This window comes from Sus scrofa, chromosome X (genome assembly GCF_000003025.6).
Source record: "Sus scrofa isolate TJ Tabasco breed Duroc chromosome X, Sscrofa11.1, whole genome shotgun sequence".
Classification (NCBI taxonomy): Eukaryota; Metazoa; Chordata; class Mammalia; order Artiodactyla; family Suidae; genus Sus; species Sus scrofa.
The window spans coordinates 89803188-89821692 of record NC_010461.5 but is presented as its reverse complement, the minus strand read 5'-3'; the positions used below and the strand labels follow the sequence as shown (position 1 = coordinate 89821692).

The 18505-nt window shown below is 40.3% G+C and overlaps 1 protein-coding gene across 8 annotated transcripts in view; it reads left to right on the top strand.

Moving 5' to 3' along the window:
- The window catches only part of ACSL4 (acyl-CoA synthetase long-chain family member 4), a 77241-nt gene that overhangs the window by 16411 nt on the left and 42325 nt on the right, over nt 1–18505 (top strand). For 3 of the 8 annotated variants that reach the window (XM_005673821.3, XM_005673820.3, XM_013986330.2), the window contains exons 2-3: nt 3604–3691; nt 15419–15471. The gene's annotated coding sequence lies outside the window, so the exon portion shown is untranslated. 8 annotated transcript variants of the gene reach the window in all.

The following is an 18505-nucleotide window of genomic DNA, read 5'->3' as shown; positions in this document are numbered from 1 at the left end:
GTGCGCTGGGAGTTCCCCTCATGGTGCAGTGGAAATGAATCCGACTAGGAACCATGAGGTTGCAGGGTCAATCCCCGGCCTTGCTCAGTGGGCTAAGGATCCGGCGTTGCCCTGAGCTGTGGTGTAGGTTACAGACGCGGCTCAGATCTGGCGTTGCTGTGGCTGTGATGTAGGCCAGCAGCTGCAGCTCCGATTCTACCCCTAGCCCGGGAACCTTCATCTGCCGCAGATTCGGCCCAAAAAAGCAAAAAAAAAAAAAAAAAAAAAAAAAAATGGTGAGCTGACTCTGAAACATTTCACCAGGCAAAAATGTTGACAAACCACCTTCCAGGTGTCTCTGGTAAACACAACATCCTTAAGACCTATGCCTGAGTTGATGACATATACAGAGAACTTGAACCCTGGTAAATTGCATCTGTCCATCAGTATGTTGAAAATAGACTTCTGAGTATTCAGCCTAAGCCCTGGGAGATACTGGCTGATTGATGGCTCTGTGGCCTGGTTCCTATCTGTATTGGCTAGCTAAGGGCACTGGTGCCACCCAGTGGTACTCTGTAGATGAGCAGCTGATGTTGCTCTACCACTACTTTCGCTTTTTTTCTTTCATATTCTTCCCCTTCATGGTCTCACCTTCCTTTTCATCTCTCCACCTGGGCCGGTTGCACTAACGAGTTTCATTTAGACCAGTTGATAATAATCAGAGAAATACACTAGCCATATCATTTTACTGGGATATCCTTATTTAAGTAAAGACTTTGGAATATGAGACATGAAATAAAAAGCGTAAACATACTGAACAGACTGTTGCTCTGCCTGTGAAATCATGATTCTTACCCCAAATGGGTGTAAAGTTTTGTACTCTGCCAGAATATGGTACATCTCACATTAAATTTCAAGCTTCTCAATATATGAGGAAGCACTCCTATGTATCTCAGACACAAAGAGGCCTACATTTCTGCCTAGAGTGAAAGATTAAACTTGGAAATCATTCTTTGGTTTCCTTTCTCTTTAGTATGACTTGTTGTTTCACTCAAGGACTATTTAGTAAGTACCTACTGTGTCCCTGTACGATGCTAGGTTCTGAGGATTATAGCAGCGATCCAAACAGACATGACCTCCGTTGTTAAGGAGCTTATAGCCCAGCGAGGGGACAGAAACTGGAACAAGTTTAGGTGCTATGCTGAATGGGCGCTTGGAGAGCAAATAGTAGAGTCCCCTGACATAACGTGCGTGCGGGTGGTCAAGGAAGGCTTTTTAGAAGTGTCATTTAAACTAAGCCCTAAAGGAAGCCAGGAAAAGGAAGAAGAGAATGTTCTTGGCAGAGAGAAGAGCATGTGCTAGACACAGAGGTGAGAGATTAAGCTTGGGGCTTTTGAGAACTTAGAAGAAGTTTATGATGGCTAGAGCTGTGAGATCAACTCATTCAAGCTAGTATTCCCCCCATTTTAGAGTTGTGGCGAATGAGGCACAGAGGGGGCATAACTTGCCCGAGGTCACCCAAGTTGCGTAGGTGGCACCTCCTGGAATTGGACCCAGGCCATCTGGCTCCAGCATATTGGCTCACGAGTGCCCTCTCAGTAGGGCAGTGTGTTATACTGCAGGGTCATTGTCAATCCTGTACCTTTCATAAAGTGCGTAGCACCATATGCTGTTAATCTCTGGTCTTTTTTTTTTTTTCCCCTGATGGGCCAAGTTAAATAACATCTTTCTTAATAAACTGAACGTTAGGCTATACTAGGCACAGACTCTTCTAAGAACTGGTGCTTTATAAATATGTGAAGAATTTCTTAAGCTTACAATAAATATCTTGGTTTGCCTGGAAGGTCTCCGGTTTGCTTTAGTCTTTCGTCATCTGCTGGGAGTCAGATACCTCGTTTGATATGCAGCTCTGTGGTTGCTAACCTGTACTTTCCAGAAAATCTTAGATAGGAAGTTATAATTGGTTGCATTTAAAAAAAAGACTATAAGATATTTGTTACCTGCAAGGCTAGAATTTTTGATTGCACGCTAAAGTTGCTTTGGCAATATCCTTTTCTCTGACTTAAACTAGGTTGAATGACTTAAAAGGTAAACACAACTTCTTAAATAGGACTATAGGCTTTAAAAGTCATATAAATTGAAAGCCTATATGTGGAGATATGTTCTTAATAGTGGACCTAATTTGTCATTTGTGTATTTAAAATACAAGTGTGTGCTCTGTGAGATGAAGAATTGCTTTCAGTTTGATGTTATCAATTAAGGTTTAACTCTAGATTCGATTTGATTTAATTTGATTTGGTTTTTTTATAGGGCCACACCTGGCATATGGAGGTTCCCAGGCTAGGGGTTGAATCAGAGCCACAGCTGCTGGCCTACCCCACAGTCACAGCAATGCCAGATCCGAGCCTCGTCTGCGACCTACACCGCAGGTCATGGCAGCACCGGACCCTTAACCCCTTGATTGAGGCTGGGGATTGAACCCGCAACCTCATGCTTCCTAGTCAGATTCGTTTCCACTGCACCACAACAGGAACTCCTAACTCTAGATTTTAGAAGTTGGATTATCAATATTCAGTTGTACAGAAACTATTTAAAATTGTTGTAATTTGATATTGTGGAAACACTTGGAGTAGTCATATATGTGTGTGTTTAATGACACAAAGCTGGCTCGTTCATTTACTTGCCCATTTGTATCTGATTGTGGGTTCGATCAGGAGTTAGTACTTGCAAGTGTCTTTCCAGTAGTGAAGGTTGGCTTCAGCTGATGCAGCCATGCGTTCTTGTCTTGTTCTCAGCGGGCCCAGAGTCAGGGTCATTATTAGGGTCATCACGAGGGATGATTTTGCTCCCCAAACCTGGGCACCTTGATAAAAATTACTCCGCGACAACATGTGTAAACCAGGGGACAATACCTTGGCAAGCTGGGAAAGGCGAACACGCCGGTCTTAACCGATTCACACAGGGATCAAATTTGTGAGCTTAGCTTCAGAGGCACTGGCTCAACCCACTTGAGTTACCAGCAGCCACAGATAGCTTCCCTTTTACTTTGGAGTGAAAACATTAATTTTCAAGTGTACGTATCATTGTGTATCGCAGCGGAGTTGTATGCCCAGCAGCTGGGATCCTTTTATAGTTTTGCGTATTGTGCACCCGGTGCCGCTAGGCCCTGTCGAGGTTATTGCAGGACACAGTCAGAGCTGTGTGGGCCTTACAGGAAGTGAGATTACTTAATGATACTTTACTGTTGCCCGAAACATTTTGAAATGAAAACTTTGAGGGAAAGAAATGATTCAGCCGTTTCTGCCTCCTACTGCTGTCTGAACTCAGCTAGTACCCATTCGTAACATGATATCAGTTGATTGGAACGGCTGAAGCAAGACAGCCTTGGGTAAGATGATATCCTCTCAAAGTCCCGTAGCTGGTCCCAGAGATTGGGCTGTAAACAACCCATGTAGGTACAGATGGAGAACTAACTTCTGAAATCTCCAGGCTTCCTCAGCCCTTGTGGAACAAAGAAGTGATAACCCACTGGGTGCCTTTTTCCTGTGACACCTTTCCTGGGGCTGGGCCCCAGTTCCCGTTAGGGGGCTGATTCTGGTTAGCTGACAAACCTTGTCCTTCCAGGGCAGAGGACTGCGAGCATGGCTCTTCTCAGACCTTTTAAGCCTATGCCACCATCAACCAGCATCTGAGTTCCTGTTGGTTTTAATAAGTGAGTAAAACTCTTGGCTTTAAGGAAATTATATATAGTTCTACCTGGGTGGAACCCCTCATGATTATCTGGCTTTTTGATAGTCTCTATTCGCAATCTCATCGTAGTTTTTTTTTTTTTTTAATCACATTTTGACACAGGGGACATGGGGATGCTTAGCTTTAGGAAACATTTAGCCTGGTAGGTAGAGCAAGAAGAAACTTCATTTTATTTCGCTTCATAGATTATATTACATGAGCAAAAGAAGTTTATTTTATTTCTGAGTCTAGATTTAAAAACCAAAGTCTCTAATCTTCTTTCTGTAGCGCAGTCCAAGTCAACTTTTGGCTCCTTTTGTGGTATCGTTTCACCACGCCTTATGGGCCATATTTATTGTCACTTATCAACACACACGTACTCACACAGCCACCCACTAGAGTTAATTGAAAGACTGGTGCTATATCTTCTACTTATCTATTAAATGATGAAAGTACTATGTCCACTGCAGAAGTTTTAGGAACTAGAGGAAAAAATAGAGGGACAAAACTCAGAGTCACCTAATTCTACAACCCAGCGATTAATATTCCAGCTTGTAGCCGCGTCTATTTGGTTAAGTTTCATCTTAAGCCAATTTCGCTTTGTGTATCTTGAGCGTTTTCTCACATCCTTAAATATCTTTGACAACATTGTGTTATGTCAGTCTTAAGGATACATCATTATTTTACCAATCTCCTTTTGGACATTTGAAGTTATTTGTAGTTTTTCTGTTATCTGTATCACAACAGTGACTGTTGTCTACATTTTGTGTGTGTGTGTGTGCCTCAGACTATTTTTTTTTTTTGTCTTTTTGTCTTTTTAGGGCAGCTTCCTGTGGCATATGGAGGTTCCCAGGCTAGGGGTCGAATCGGAGCTGCAGCTGCCGGCCTATGCCAGAGTCACAGCAACACAGGATCCGAGCTGCGTCTGCAACCTACACCACAGCTCACGGCAATGCCGGATCCTCAACCCACTGAGCGAGGCCAAGGATCGAACCCACAACCTCACGGTTCCTAGTCGGGTTCGTTAACCACTGCGCCACGACAGGAACTCCTGGACTATTTCCTTAAGGTATTCTTAGAAGTAGAGAGTGAAATTACTGGGTCATGAGGTTTGTATGACATAAGGCCTCTTGCTGCCTATTGCTAAATTGCTTTCTTTAAAGTTTGTACCAATGTACCCTTCTGTCAACAGGATATAAAGTACCTTTTAATATACATTTGGCAACACTGAATAATTTCTTTATTCTTAATTGGCACTACTTTCGATGGGACCCCAGTGCATCGCTATCTGTTTTAGCAAATAAAAATTATTCCTGGCAGAAATGAAAGTGAGGATGTAATATTATAAACAGTGGCCCCAGATACCTTGAGAACCAGCAAAACAGGCCATGTTTTCGCTCTAAGAGTGTGTTTCTAAAAATGTATTTTTCCTTTCTCAAGCAGTTTATCGATCTCATCTTTATGCAGAGAAAAGTGCTAATGTTTTTCTCCTAAAATTATCGCTTCATTAAGTACTTATTGTTCATTACGTTAGTGCTTTCTCTTCGTGTATGTATTGCCTCATATCTTTAAAAACACGATGTAACTTCTGGCAAAAATTGCCCAAGTTTTTGGAAAGTTTTGATTGTTACACAGCGGTAGTTTCTGGTCAAGATCTCTTAAAGTAACAAATACTTCTTTCAAATATAGTTCAGATCTTTAGTATTTTAATAAAAGCCTTATAAATTTGGAATCATTCATGTATTAACCCACTGCTTGAGTAAACTTGGGAGGAAGACATTTCGCAAATCCAGTGTTTGATATTATGCAATCTATTTGTCCAAGATTAAAAAAAAAATCAGTCTTGTAAGATTGTTGGTCCTGAGTCAAGAATTACCAGAGTGACAGAAATTTTCATCTATTAAAAGTTTTTTCCTCCAGTGTTTGTTTACTAATAGTCAAGCTATGTGTTAGGTGGATCTTACAAATAGGATTTTTGATGTTTGTGACTTTTAAAAAATTCTTATTTAGGAGTTCCCGTCATGGCTCAGTGGTTAACCAATCTGACTAGGAACCATGAGGTGGCTGGGTTCGATCCCTGGTCTCGCTCAGTGTGTTAAGGATCCGGTGTTGCCGTGAGCTGTGGTGTAGGTCGCAGACGCGGCTCGGATCCTGCATTGTTGTGGATGTGGCGTAGGCCAGCGGCTACAGCTCTGATTAGACCCCTAGTCTGGGAACCTCCATGTGCCATGGGTGTAGCCCAGGAGAAGACAAAAAAACCCAAAATTCTTTTTTTTTTTTTTTTTGCCTTTTTCTAGGGCCGCTTCCGAGGCACATGGAGGTTCCCAGGCTAGGGGTCCAATCGGAGCTGTAGCCGCCAGCCTACGCCAGAGCAATGTCAGGTCCGAGCCGCGTCTGCAACCTACACCACAGCTCAGGGCAACGCCGGATCCTTAACCCACTGAGCAAGGCCAGGGATCGAACCCGCAACCTCATGGTTCCTAGTTGGATTTGTTAACCACTGCGCCACGACGGGAACTCCCCAAAATTCTTTTTTTGTTTGTTTGTTTGTTTGTTTGTTTGTTTTTTGTCTTTTTGCCATTTTCTTGGGCCGCTCTCGCAGCATATGGAGGTTCCCAGGCTAGGGGTTGAATTGGAGCTGTAGCCACCAGCCTACGCCAGAGCCACAGCAACTCTGGATCCGAGCCGCGTCTGCAACCTACACCACAGCTCACGGCAACGCCGGATCGTTAACCCACTGAGCAAGGCCAGGGATCGAACCCGCAACCTCATGGTTCCTAGTCGGGTTCGTTAACCACTGTGCCACGATGGAAGCTCCCCAAAATTCTTATTTATATGCAGTTGACCTATTGAGAGCTTTTAGAAAAAAATGTGCTTTTCCCTCTTGATACTGTTGTTAATTTCATCTTAGGTAACCAAAAGGATAGGAGTAGTCCACTTTTTTGTTGTTTTCTAGTATTCTTGCATTCATCTTAAGAGTGAAACTAATGAATACTGATTAAAAAGAGATTCTTTTTTTTTTTTTTTTTGGTCTTTTGTCTCTTTTTAGGGCCACACCTGGGGCATATGGAGGTTCCCAGGCTAGGGGTCTAATCAGAGCTGTTGCTGCTGGCCCACACCACAGCCATAGCAACGCCAGATCCAAGCTGCATCTGCGACCTACACCACAGCTCACAGCAATGCTGGATCCTTAACCCACTGAGAAAGGCCAGGGATCGAACCCGCTGCCTCATGGTTCTTAGGTGGATTCATTTCTGCTGTGCCAAGACTCCTAGAAAGAGATTCTTTTTTTTTTTTTTTTTTTTTTTTTTTGTCTTTTTGCCATTTTCTTGGGTCACTCTCGCGGCATATGGAGGTTCCCAGGCCAGGGCTTGAATCAGAGCTGTAGCCACTGGTCTACACCAGAGCCACAGCGACGCGGGATCCGAGCCGCATCTGCAACCTACACTACATGGCAACGCCGGATCCTTAACCCACTGAGCGAGGGCAGGGATTGAACCTGCAACCTCATGGTTCCTAGTCGGATTCATTAACCACTGAGTCACGATGGGAACTCCGAGATTCTTAATTTTTGTGTATAGAGAAGCACATAAGATGCTTTCCTAATGTTCTAGAAAATAGATGCTATTTTAGCTCCTGTGGTCATTTGGAGGGGAGAGGGAGTAGAGTTTCTTTTTAGAGACTAGTTCATCACTCTCATTTTAAAGCCTGTTTCAGCTCTGAAAGTCTATAGCTTTGTAAGTAAGGAGTGGAATTTATATGCGTGTAGTTTATCTTCCTATCCCTGGTGAAGTCTCTGGTATTTGTAGGTTAGGTACTTGTTATTTTTACACACACACACAATTTGTATATGTGTGATATATAAATTGTGTGTATGTACATGTGAGTGTGTAATACATATATATATGTACACACACATGCATTTTATAACTATAAAAGTGGTAAAACTACGTGTGTGTGTATTTATATACATAATTTACCATATTGGTTATAGGAGGGAGAAATTATGTAACAGAATGGAGGATAACAGAATGGAAAAATCTTAGAGTTGAAGTATTTCCTTTAGCATTCAAACTAGACTCTGTCTCTGAGCTTGGGTAATGACAATGGGTGTAGGATAACAAACATTGCTTCAAAATTGAGAAAGTGAAACAAAGAACTTATCCCAGAATACCAAAGATTTAACTATTCAAAGAAATGCTCATTGTCGTCATGGATGTACAATGTATATGTTCTTCCTGCACTGGAACAAATTTTTGAGTTAGGAGTAAAGTGAAGGATTTTGTGTTTAGCTAAAATCGATGATCATCATTCTAAAATATAATGGTAGTTTTCCTTATAAGTACTTTCACTAAATATCTGCTGAAGATGATAAAGTAAAAAAAAAAACACCTAGTTTAAAAATAGTTACAAATGAAGTGAAAGTTGATATTAATTGTGAAGAAAAATTCACTTAGCGCCCCTTAATGTAAACATCCTACCTGGTGTATATAATATGTTGGTACAATACTATTAACTAAACTACACACTTTATTCAAATTTCATATGTTTCTACTAACATTTTTTTTTCCAGTCCAAGGTCTAATCCAGGAGCTCACGTTATATTTATTTATTTATTTATTACTTTTTAGGGCCACGCCTACACCATAGGGAAGTTCCCAGGCTAGGGGTCCAATTGGAGCTACAGTTGCCAGCGTATACCACAGCCACAGCAATGCAGGATCCAAGCCAGGTCTGTGACCTACACCACAGCTCATGATAAAGCTGGATCCATAACCCACTAAGCGAGGCCAGGGATCGAACCCTGCATCCTCATGGGTACCAGTCAGATATATTTCCACTGCGCCGCAATGGGAACTCCTCACGTTGTATTTAATTGTCATGTCTCCTTCGTCTTCTCCAGCCCACAACAGTTCCTCAGTCTTTTATGACCTTGACAACTTTGAAGGATTACCAGTTAATTTGTATTATGTTCCTAATTTGGGCTTATCTAATGTTTTCTCATGGTTAGGTTGAATTTATGCTATTTGAGCAAGAAGACCACAGAGGCTGTGCTGTGTCTTTGTCAAGTGCATTGTGTCAGGGGGCACATGATGTTGATGAGCCCTGTCACTCACTATGGTAACCTAGAACGCCTGGCTAAACTGTGTTTGTCCATAATAAAGTTATATTTTTTTCTCTGTAATTAATAAATACTAATACTCATACTATATTGTATTAATACACAGAGGCAATACTTTGAGGCTATACACATGCACACATATATATATTCAATTTCACCTTTAAACTTTCACCTACCAGTATTAGCATCCATTGATAGATTTTACCTGCAGCAATTGTTACTGTGGTGTTCTAATGGAGATTTTCTATTTCCTTTATTCCTTCCGCATTTGTTAATTAGAAATCTTCTGTAGGGAAGATTTCTCCCTTCTCTCTCCTTTATTTGTTTATTTGCTCAATCATTCATTTGTATCAATATGGGCTTAAGGATATTTATTTTATTCTTTGGAATATAATCTAATACTATTATGTGTTTTGCTAAAATTGTTCCTGCTTTGATCATTGGGAGCACTTTTGAGCTGGCCCCTATGTCCTTTCAATGTGTCTCTATCTTCTTGTTTTTCAAAGTACTTCCTTAGCTTTTGGCCCCAGAAGATACCAGAGCCAACTTGCAATTTTTTTCTGCCCTGGCTCTAGAACAACTGCTTCTCCAAAGTCTCCTGGTTCCTTTTACTGGAGAAAGGTTATTGGAAACCCAAGATCTGGATGCTGAGTATGATCATTACAGTTGTGGTGTCTCTGTTTTCAGACCTGAAAAACAGTTTTAATAACCTAAAATCTAAAATGGTCATACCCCTCTGGCCTACCAGTTTTGCAAGAAATATATCCGGCAGAAGGACTGGTATAAATATATAGTTAAGGATGTTCGTTGCTGTATTTCTAATGATGAGAAATTAGAAAATCCAAAATATCCATCAAAAGGGAAGGTTGGTGAGACCTAATTTTGATATGGTCATACAATGGAATACCACAGAACTGAGGTATTAAAAAGCATTATGTTAGATCTGTGTGTTCTGGCACAGAAAGACTTACAAGACTCATTTTTTTTACAAAGAAAAAAATAAGTTGTAAACCTGTATGTACAGTATGATTCAATTTTTTTAAAATTGTGTGTGTGTGTATTAGAACATGCTTAGAAAAAAAGTCCTCAAGGGTATCCACACCACCATTAAAAGCTGTGTTTCTAGAGGATTGACTAAACAGGATGACTTTCTCTTTGTATTTGATAATTTGTAATGTTCGCTTTTTCAAGCAGCTTTATTGCAATATCACAAATAGTTTATAAAATACTTTCTGGTTTGGGTTACCTAACTTTTCCATGAAGCAGCATTTTAATCCATGACTAGTCTGTGACTAGTCTAGAGTCTGGAATTATCTCCATACTCTTTACACTGTCCATGATAGATTTTGGGTAGTTTTACATAGGTTATACTGTTTCTTTAATGTTTAATGTTTATTTACGAAGCAAGTGACCCACAATCTTAGGAACATTTAAAGCTCCTGGACCACTTATAATCAAGTATATTCTTAAGGGGGAAAGAAAGTACTCTACTATAGCTTAGATTCTGATCAGTACTCTCCAGTAATTTGACTAGCTTACGACATTCATATAGGCCTGTTTTTGCCCCCCCCACCCCTGCACATGTGGCACGTGGAAGTTCCCAGGGTAGGGATTGAATCAGAACCACAGCTGCAACCTACGCCTAAGGTGTGGCAATGCCAGATCCTTAATCCATTGCAGTAGCAGGAACTTGCAGGTCTGTTTTAAATGAGTCATTTTCTTATTCCTTTAGGATTTTTAAAATTTAAATTTTTTTTTTTTTTTTTTTTTTTTTTGCTTTTTAGGGCAATACTCACGGCATATGGAGGTTCCCAGGCTAGGGATCGAATCAGAGATATAGTTGCCGGCCTACACCACAGCCACAGCAACACAGGATCCGAGCTGCATCTGTGACCTACACCACAGCTCACGGCAACGTCGGATCCCCAACCCACTGAGCGACGCCAGGGGTCGAACCCGCAACCTCATGGTTCCTAGTTGGATTCATTTCCACCATGCCACGACAGAAACTCCTAAAAATTAATTTTTAAGTAAATGGCTTATTTATGGAAACTTTGGAAGATACTAAATCAAAGAATACAAAAACATATAAAATACTAAAGCATGTAAAATTCACTCATAATTGTACCACACAACAATAACGAGCATTATTTGGTGCATATCTTGCTAATTTTTCTATGAATATGTACCCACTCAAATATATGTGTATACAATAGAGGCATACATTACTATTTTATACCCGTGTTATTTTTTGATTTCAACATTTCCAATCTTTGAACTATCATCTGTCTAGCATGGCAGTTTTTCTCCACTAGTTCTTGTCAGTGTATGTGTATATCTAGAGACCTATAAAAGACTATTACTTAGGGGACTGTTTCGTAAGGAACTTTCCAAAATTTGCTTTTAGATTTGGATGTAATGTGCTTAGGACTCTGTTACTATTTCCCTCTCTTAATATAAAAGATGGCACAAATGAATTATCTGTAGAACAGAATCAGACTCACAGACATGGAGAACAGACTTGTGATTGCCGAGGGGGAGGGAGTGGGATGGACTGGTAGCATGGGGTTGGTAGATGCAAACTATTACATTTAGAATGGATAAGCCATGAGGTCCTGCTGTACAGCATAGGGACCTATATCCAGTCTCTTGGGATAGACCGTGATGGAAGATAATATGAGAAAAAGAATGGTATTTATGTATGACTGGGGCACTTTATTGTACAGCGGAAATCGACACAATACTATAAATCAACTATACTTGAATCAAAAAATTAAAAATCTATTTTTCTGTCTAAAACATATTTCCCACTCTTTTCCGAAACATTCTTTTAAACTTATTAAGATTGGTCTTTGAGACATTAAGTATAGGAGGAGGATTCGTCATGCCTGAAACATTTCCAAACGTTGCTGTCACATTTTTAGTATTGATTTGACCTCTAGAAAAATGTTTCTAAAATATTGGTTAGCAGACGAATTCATTTGCAGAGAGGGCAGAAACGAAACACATTGATGGTTTGTTTTGAAGTCTGTCTCAAAACATGAGGTTGAACAACACTGCCTTGTATTTGTATTGCTTCTCCTTTAATCACTCTCTTGTTAGCTGCTCAGATACTGTTTTGCTCCCTGGTTTTTGGTGAGTAAGGCTTTCTCAGTGCTGCCTCATTCCCTAATTGAAAGATGATAAGCTGAAGATGCTGTATTATCCCCTTTTTTTTTTCAGGCCTTCAGGTGATTATTAAGTGGAAACAAACCATGTTATGTGCTTCAGTCTGTTTAAAAATTTGCTATGCTAAGGATTTCCAGCTTCCTTATGTTGCAAAAGCTTGCATATCCATGAAAGTGAAAAATATGATTAGAATTTGCATTATAATTTTAGCCAGATCATCCCTATTCCTGATCATCTGTACATAGAACCTGCATGGTGATAATCTGCTTAGTTTTTTTATATCACATTATTTCTTCAATTTATTTTCATAGAATGACTTTAAGAGGAGGATGCTATTTTATCGAGAGGGGGCCTGGAAAAGAGGCGCGTGCAGGGTCAGTTTTTGCTGTTGCATAGCGAAACTTAATTAGGCTAGGTTAGGAAATGTGATTTGGTTATGTTTTATCTACTGGGCAGCTGTTGCTTGCTTGCTTTTTTATGATGAAAGAAATGGCCTTTAAGGTTATAGGCACTGAGAAAAATTATGTCTGTCTTTTGTATTAAAGAATAACCGAGAGTTGCTTTGTCCTGCCCAATTGATTGAGGGCTCTGAGACTGCAGATGAGCCAAACATTGGTGCTGGGGCTCTCATCTAGTCGAGAGAGCCCTCACACGCTTCGAATTATCCGCTACAACATCTCCCTTCTTAGGACCAATGACCAAGCCTCAAGTCTCCTTTGCAAACATTCACTGGTGAAATTATTTGTCAAATTATGCAAACCACGGGATAGTTTTGTATCCCCTCCCCACCACCTATAGATAGTTACATGATGTCATAGAAGGTTGGTTTTTGTTTGTTAGTTTTCTGAATTAATCTGTGGGGGAAATACATACATTTGCTTAAGAAATAGGAAGTGTTTCTTCCCCAGCAATCTCTTTTTGAGCTCTCAGGACTTTTCTTTTAATATGTACATGCAGGGAGTTCCCGTTGTGGCTCAGTGGTAATGAACCCGACTAGTATCCATGAGGATGCAGGTTTGATTCCTGGCCTCGTTCAGTGAGTTAAGGACCCAGTGTTGCCATGAGCTGTGGTGTAGGTCACAGACGCTGCTCACATCCTGAGTTGCTGTGACTGTGGCGTAGGCTGGAAGCTGCAGCTCCAATTTGACCCCTAGCCTGGGAACTTCCCTATGTTGTGGGTGCGGCCCTAAAAAAAAAAAAATGCACATGCAAAGTTTTCTCCTCTTGGTGTTAATATCAAATGCTAGCCTTCAGAGGAAAAAGGAGAAAATGTTAAATAGCTGCACCTTCTGTTTATAAATAATCTTTTTTTTGTTTATAAATAATCTTAACCACTTGTATTCACATAGGTACTGATACTGTAGCCAACATCCCCCCCCCCCAAAGTAGATTATGGATATTAACTTCATGAAACAAGAGGCATACTGAGTTCATGATAGGTCTGGGTATAAACCATTCTTTCCTTCATCCTTTTAGTGGTAGCAAAGGAGAAAATTAACTGAGTTAATACTGGCTAGTATGTGTGGTGATATGGATGTTTGTTTTATAACTTCCATTGGGGTGTCTAGATTTAAAAATTTTTTGAATGTTATTCTCATAATCAATATGCAAATAGTACTGAGTACTACTGGATGGATATAAAATTGAAGCATAATATCATGCCCAGGGATGTTGAAATGTAAGTAAACAGTATCGAATTACTGAAGGATCTTATTTTAGTGTTTTGAGTATTCAGATGGTAGTTTTTTTCCTGCATCGACCAAAATAGGTACTGAACCTTCCATAGTGTATAGATCTTAAAGAACATCACAAGACTGATGAAAAATACCTCTCATTTCTCCTTAAACCAGTGCTGTATTCAAATTTGGAAAGAGCTTTGCATTGTTTAAAGGAAATTGTTCGTTTTTTGGTTTTCATGCGAAAATGGCTGGGTTCCTGCAGGCACGGAGGGCAGGGATGACTAGTCGGTCTCGTTGGCTCGTCTCCTGTAGTCAGACTTTGTCTCTGAACTTGGCTCCTCTCCTGACTGTGGGAGACTTAAGAAGGACAAATGAAACCATTAAGATCACGACTCCTGCTACTTGTCATTTTTAAAAGTTTTAATTATATATTTTTATTGAGCTATGATCAATATGTAACGTTGTATAAGCTTAAGGCACACAATGGGTTGATTTGGTATATTTTTGTATTTTACAGATTACCACCTTAGCATTAGCTAACACCTCTATCATGTCACCTAACTATCATGTCTGTCTTGTGCCGAGAACATTTAAGACCTAATCTTTTAGTGATTCTCAAGTGTACAACACAGTGTTGTTGACCGTAATTACTACGCTGTGCATTAGATCCCCAGAACTTATTCATCTTCTGGGTGGAACCTTGAACCCTTTAACAACATCTCCCCAATTCCTCTACCACCCCAACCAGTCTCTGGCAAGCAGCATTCTACTCTCTGTTTCTTTAAGTTCAGCTTTTTTGGATTCCACATATAAGTGATATCACACCCTATTTGTCTTTCTTTATCTGGCTTATCTCACTAACTGTAATGCTCTCAGGGTCCATCTATGCTGTTGCAGAGAGCAGAATTTCCTTTTTTCTCGTGGCCAAGTATGCGCCACTGGATATATACATCACATTGTCTCCATCCAGTCGCTCCTTGGCAGACACTTAGGCTGTTTTCATGTCTTGACTATTGCGAATAGTGCTTCAATAAACATACAAGTGCATTGAAGAGATCTTTAATATCCTGTTTCATTACCTTTGCATGTATAAGCAGAAGTGGGAGCGGGATTGCTGGATCCTATGATAGTTCTATTTTTAATTTTTTTGAGGAACCGCCATGCTATGTTTTATAGTGGCCCTACCAACTTATATTCCTACCAACAGTGTGGGAGGGCTCCCTTTTCTCCACATCCTCACCAACACTTGTTATCTCTTGTCTTTTTGATGACAGCCATTCTAACAGGTGTGAGGTGCTGTCTCATTGTCGTTCTGACTTGCATTTCCCTGATGATTAGTGAGATTGGGCACCTTTTCATGTACCTTTTGGCCATCTGTATGTCTCCTTTGGAAAAGTGTCTACTCAGCCTTCTGCTTATTTATTTATTTATTTATTTTGCTTTTTAGGGCCGTACTTGCAGCATATGGAGGTTCCCAGGCTAGGGGTCGAAACGGAGCTGTAGCCACCGGCCTACGCCACAGCCCCAGCAATGCAGGACCTGAGCCACATCTGCGACCTACGCCACAGCTCATGGCAATGCCGAATCCTTAACCCACTGAGCAAGGCTAGGGGTTGAACCTGCAACCTCATGGTTCCTAGTTGGTTTCGTTTCCACTGCACCACGACGGGTACTCCGAAAGTTTCTTTTTAAAGATCTGTTCTCATGTCACTGTACCCATACATGTTGTCTTTTATTGCAGATTGAAAGCACGAACAATAGACAGGTTCTTCTTAAGAGAAAAAGAAGAAATCTGTAAGTATTTGTCCTTTAAAAATTCTAAATTTGTAATCTTGTCCGCTTTTGGAGAAAATTAAGTGACCAAACTCATAGTCATCTTTCCTCTTTATTTTGGAAAAACCCTGCCAATATTTATGTTTGTGTTAAAAAGGCAATATTTGGGAAATTAAAATAGGAAAACCTTTTGCTCTGTGCAGCTTCTAAAATTTAAACCATCTGTCACTCGTTTATGAAAGGGGAAGTGATAATTCAAATCTCAATACAGTCTTTTCCTTTTGAGTATCATCAAAAATGGAGTCACAGGTTGGAGTTTCAGTTCTGACTATGGAGGCATATAGGCTGTGGGTTTTTGACAAGCTACTTAGCTTCCCTTTGCCTCTATTTCCTCATCTGTAAACATGAGCTTAGTAGGAAGTGTCCAGGGAACAGATGGAGTTTAATCTGTAGTAGTGTCTACTTTCTCCAATAAATTGAAGCTTATTCTAGGTACTATTTCTCAAACTGATTTAAAGATATTTCTGATCTTCCAGAATCTAAGCATTATAGTACTGTCCTTCACTGAGGCACCTACTCTAGACCATAATATAGAATGAAAGGATGTAACAGAGCACCTAAAATTAGAATTTTAGTGTTTGAGCCTTAGCTCTTGAAAATTGCCTAGTCCAGGGGTTCCCAAACATTGACTTTGAGACCCGTACCCTGGCCAGTGAAGAGTTTTTACTGGCCTATGATGAAGTGAGGAAAATAAGGACTGTAGGCCATGGTATTTTTTAAAGCTCAACTTTTTTCCATTTAAAGAATTGCTTCTTATTATAAGATATATACTTCTAATTTTGGGGAATTTGACATGTTCTATATTTTATGAAATGATAGTGGTAGTAAATGATAGGTTTGGGGGATTTTTTTTTTCTTTTTATGGCCACACCTCCAGCATATGGAAGTTTCCGGGCTAGGGGTCAAATCAGAGCTGCAGCTGCCAGCCTAACCACAGGCACAGCAACGCATATTCTGAGCTGCATCTGTAACCTACACCACAGCTCACAGCAATGCTGGATCCTGAACTCACTGAGTGAGGCCAGGGGTTGAACCCATATCCTCATGGATACTAGGGTTCTTAACCTGCAGAACTACAATGGGAACTCCTGTTTTTTGTTTTTAATGTCTATACCTGTCATTGCCCTCACTGTCCTTCATTTTTAAAACTTTTACTGCTCCACGATATCTTACAATCTGAATCCAACTTTCTCATTTTACAGATGAGGAAACAACCAAGAGGTTATTTAATTTATTCCAGATCCTACAGCTCAGCAAGCTGCTGAACCAGGACTAAAACCCTGTATAGAATGCTGCCTCTCTTGTATTTCTTGTCTTCCAAGGATTGCTTTCATTATAATAGGTTATGAAATTGAAACAGTCTAGTAGTTCTTATATGCTAATGAATATTTTTGAATTCCAAGTATAAAGAAATTCAAAAAGACTCAATGTTCTTATATGTCCAAGTGCTAAAGTCTACTGATTAGCCTGCATCAGAAAAATCTTAAACATGACCAAAGGCTTTAATCAACAGACCAGAATTAGCGCTCTTTCTCTGTCTCTCTCTCTCTCTCACACACACACACACACACACACACACACATACACCCTACACAGATAGATAAAAATTTACAGTAATTGGCCCTCAGCCCATCTAGATGTGTGAGAGAAAAAAACCACCAAGGTGGAGGATTAGGAGTTGCCAAAAGCATTAGTGAGAGCATCTGGCCAGTTGTGTATAGGAGTTTACAGATGCTTAGGAGATTCCACTTCAGTTAGCATAGCTCTGCCTTGGCCTTGGCTATCCCAGAAATACACTTCAAACCTAATCCCTTTATCTCCCTTGCTTCACTCACATTTGTGAAGCATGCATGGGCCAGGTAAACAGATGAACGTGGAGAGAGAACAGAATGGAAAGTATTCCCCTTGCCTAACACGGAGACATTAACTAAAGAGTCCTTTTCCGTGGCTTCTTGTATTTGGTCACGTGTGGCTTCCTTCTTTAGTTAAAAGTCCTTCAATTTCTCAAATGTCAGGCACACCCAAAAGGAAATGTTAAGAATAAAAACACAATCTGAATTTTCTGCTGTCCTTGGAATATCTGTGCCTTTCTCTTCTTTACTAACGCAAATAATTTAAGAGTTGACGGAATGGCTGTAAGAGTTCAGTCTTCCACAGAGTTATCAGCCTTTGCGTTCTCTTATTTGTCTCAGTTATAAAGTATATTTAATACTAAAGAGCAGAGTGAGGTTGTTTTGTTTTGTTTTGTTTCCTACCACAATGCAATTTCACATTATGGTGGCCAGGTAGCTGAATGCTAGTGACTGATTTGGCCATTTTGTAAAAAATGGTTTAAGACTACATTGTCCTATAATTTTTAACCGTGTGAAGTACAGGGAAATAACGTTAACAAAGAACTAACCTATTAGGCTGGCCCCACCTCCAGCTAATGCGGAGGATAGGTCACATGGCAAAAAAGCTATGTGTTGCAAAATTCTCCCTGGAACACAAAGACATTCCTGTGGGAAGTATCACTGCTGATTTCAGATTTTTTTTTTTTTTTGTCTTTTGTCTTTTTAGGGCCACACCCGAGGCATATGGAGGTTCCCAGGCAAGGGGTTGAATTGGAGCTACAAAGGCAGGCCTGCGCCACAGCCATAGCAATGCCAGATCCAAGCCGAGTCTGCGACCTACACCACAGCTCACAGCAACACTGGGTCCTCAACCCACGGGGAGAGGCCAGGGATCAAACCCGCATCTTCATGGATACTAGTCGGGTTCATTAACCAATGAACCACGACGGGAACTCTGGATTTTTTTTTTTTTTTTGAACCGGTGCTCATGGTTGGTAGCCTGTAGTTGTATTGTTTTATTATAATAAGAAGATTAGATAAGATAAGATGGTAGGAGATAGATGCATAATAAATAGGTTAGATGACAGGAGATGGGGTCTGTGTATTTCTCATTCAGATGAAACACATATAGCTGTGAGCTAATTTGAAAGTTTAGCTCAGAA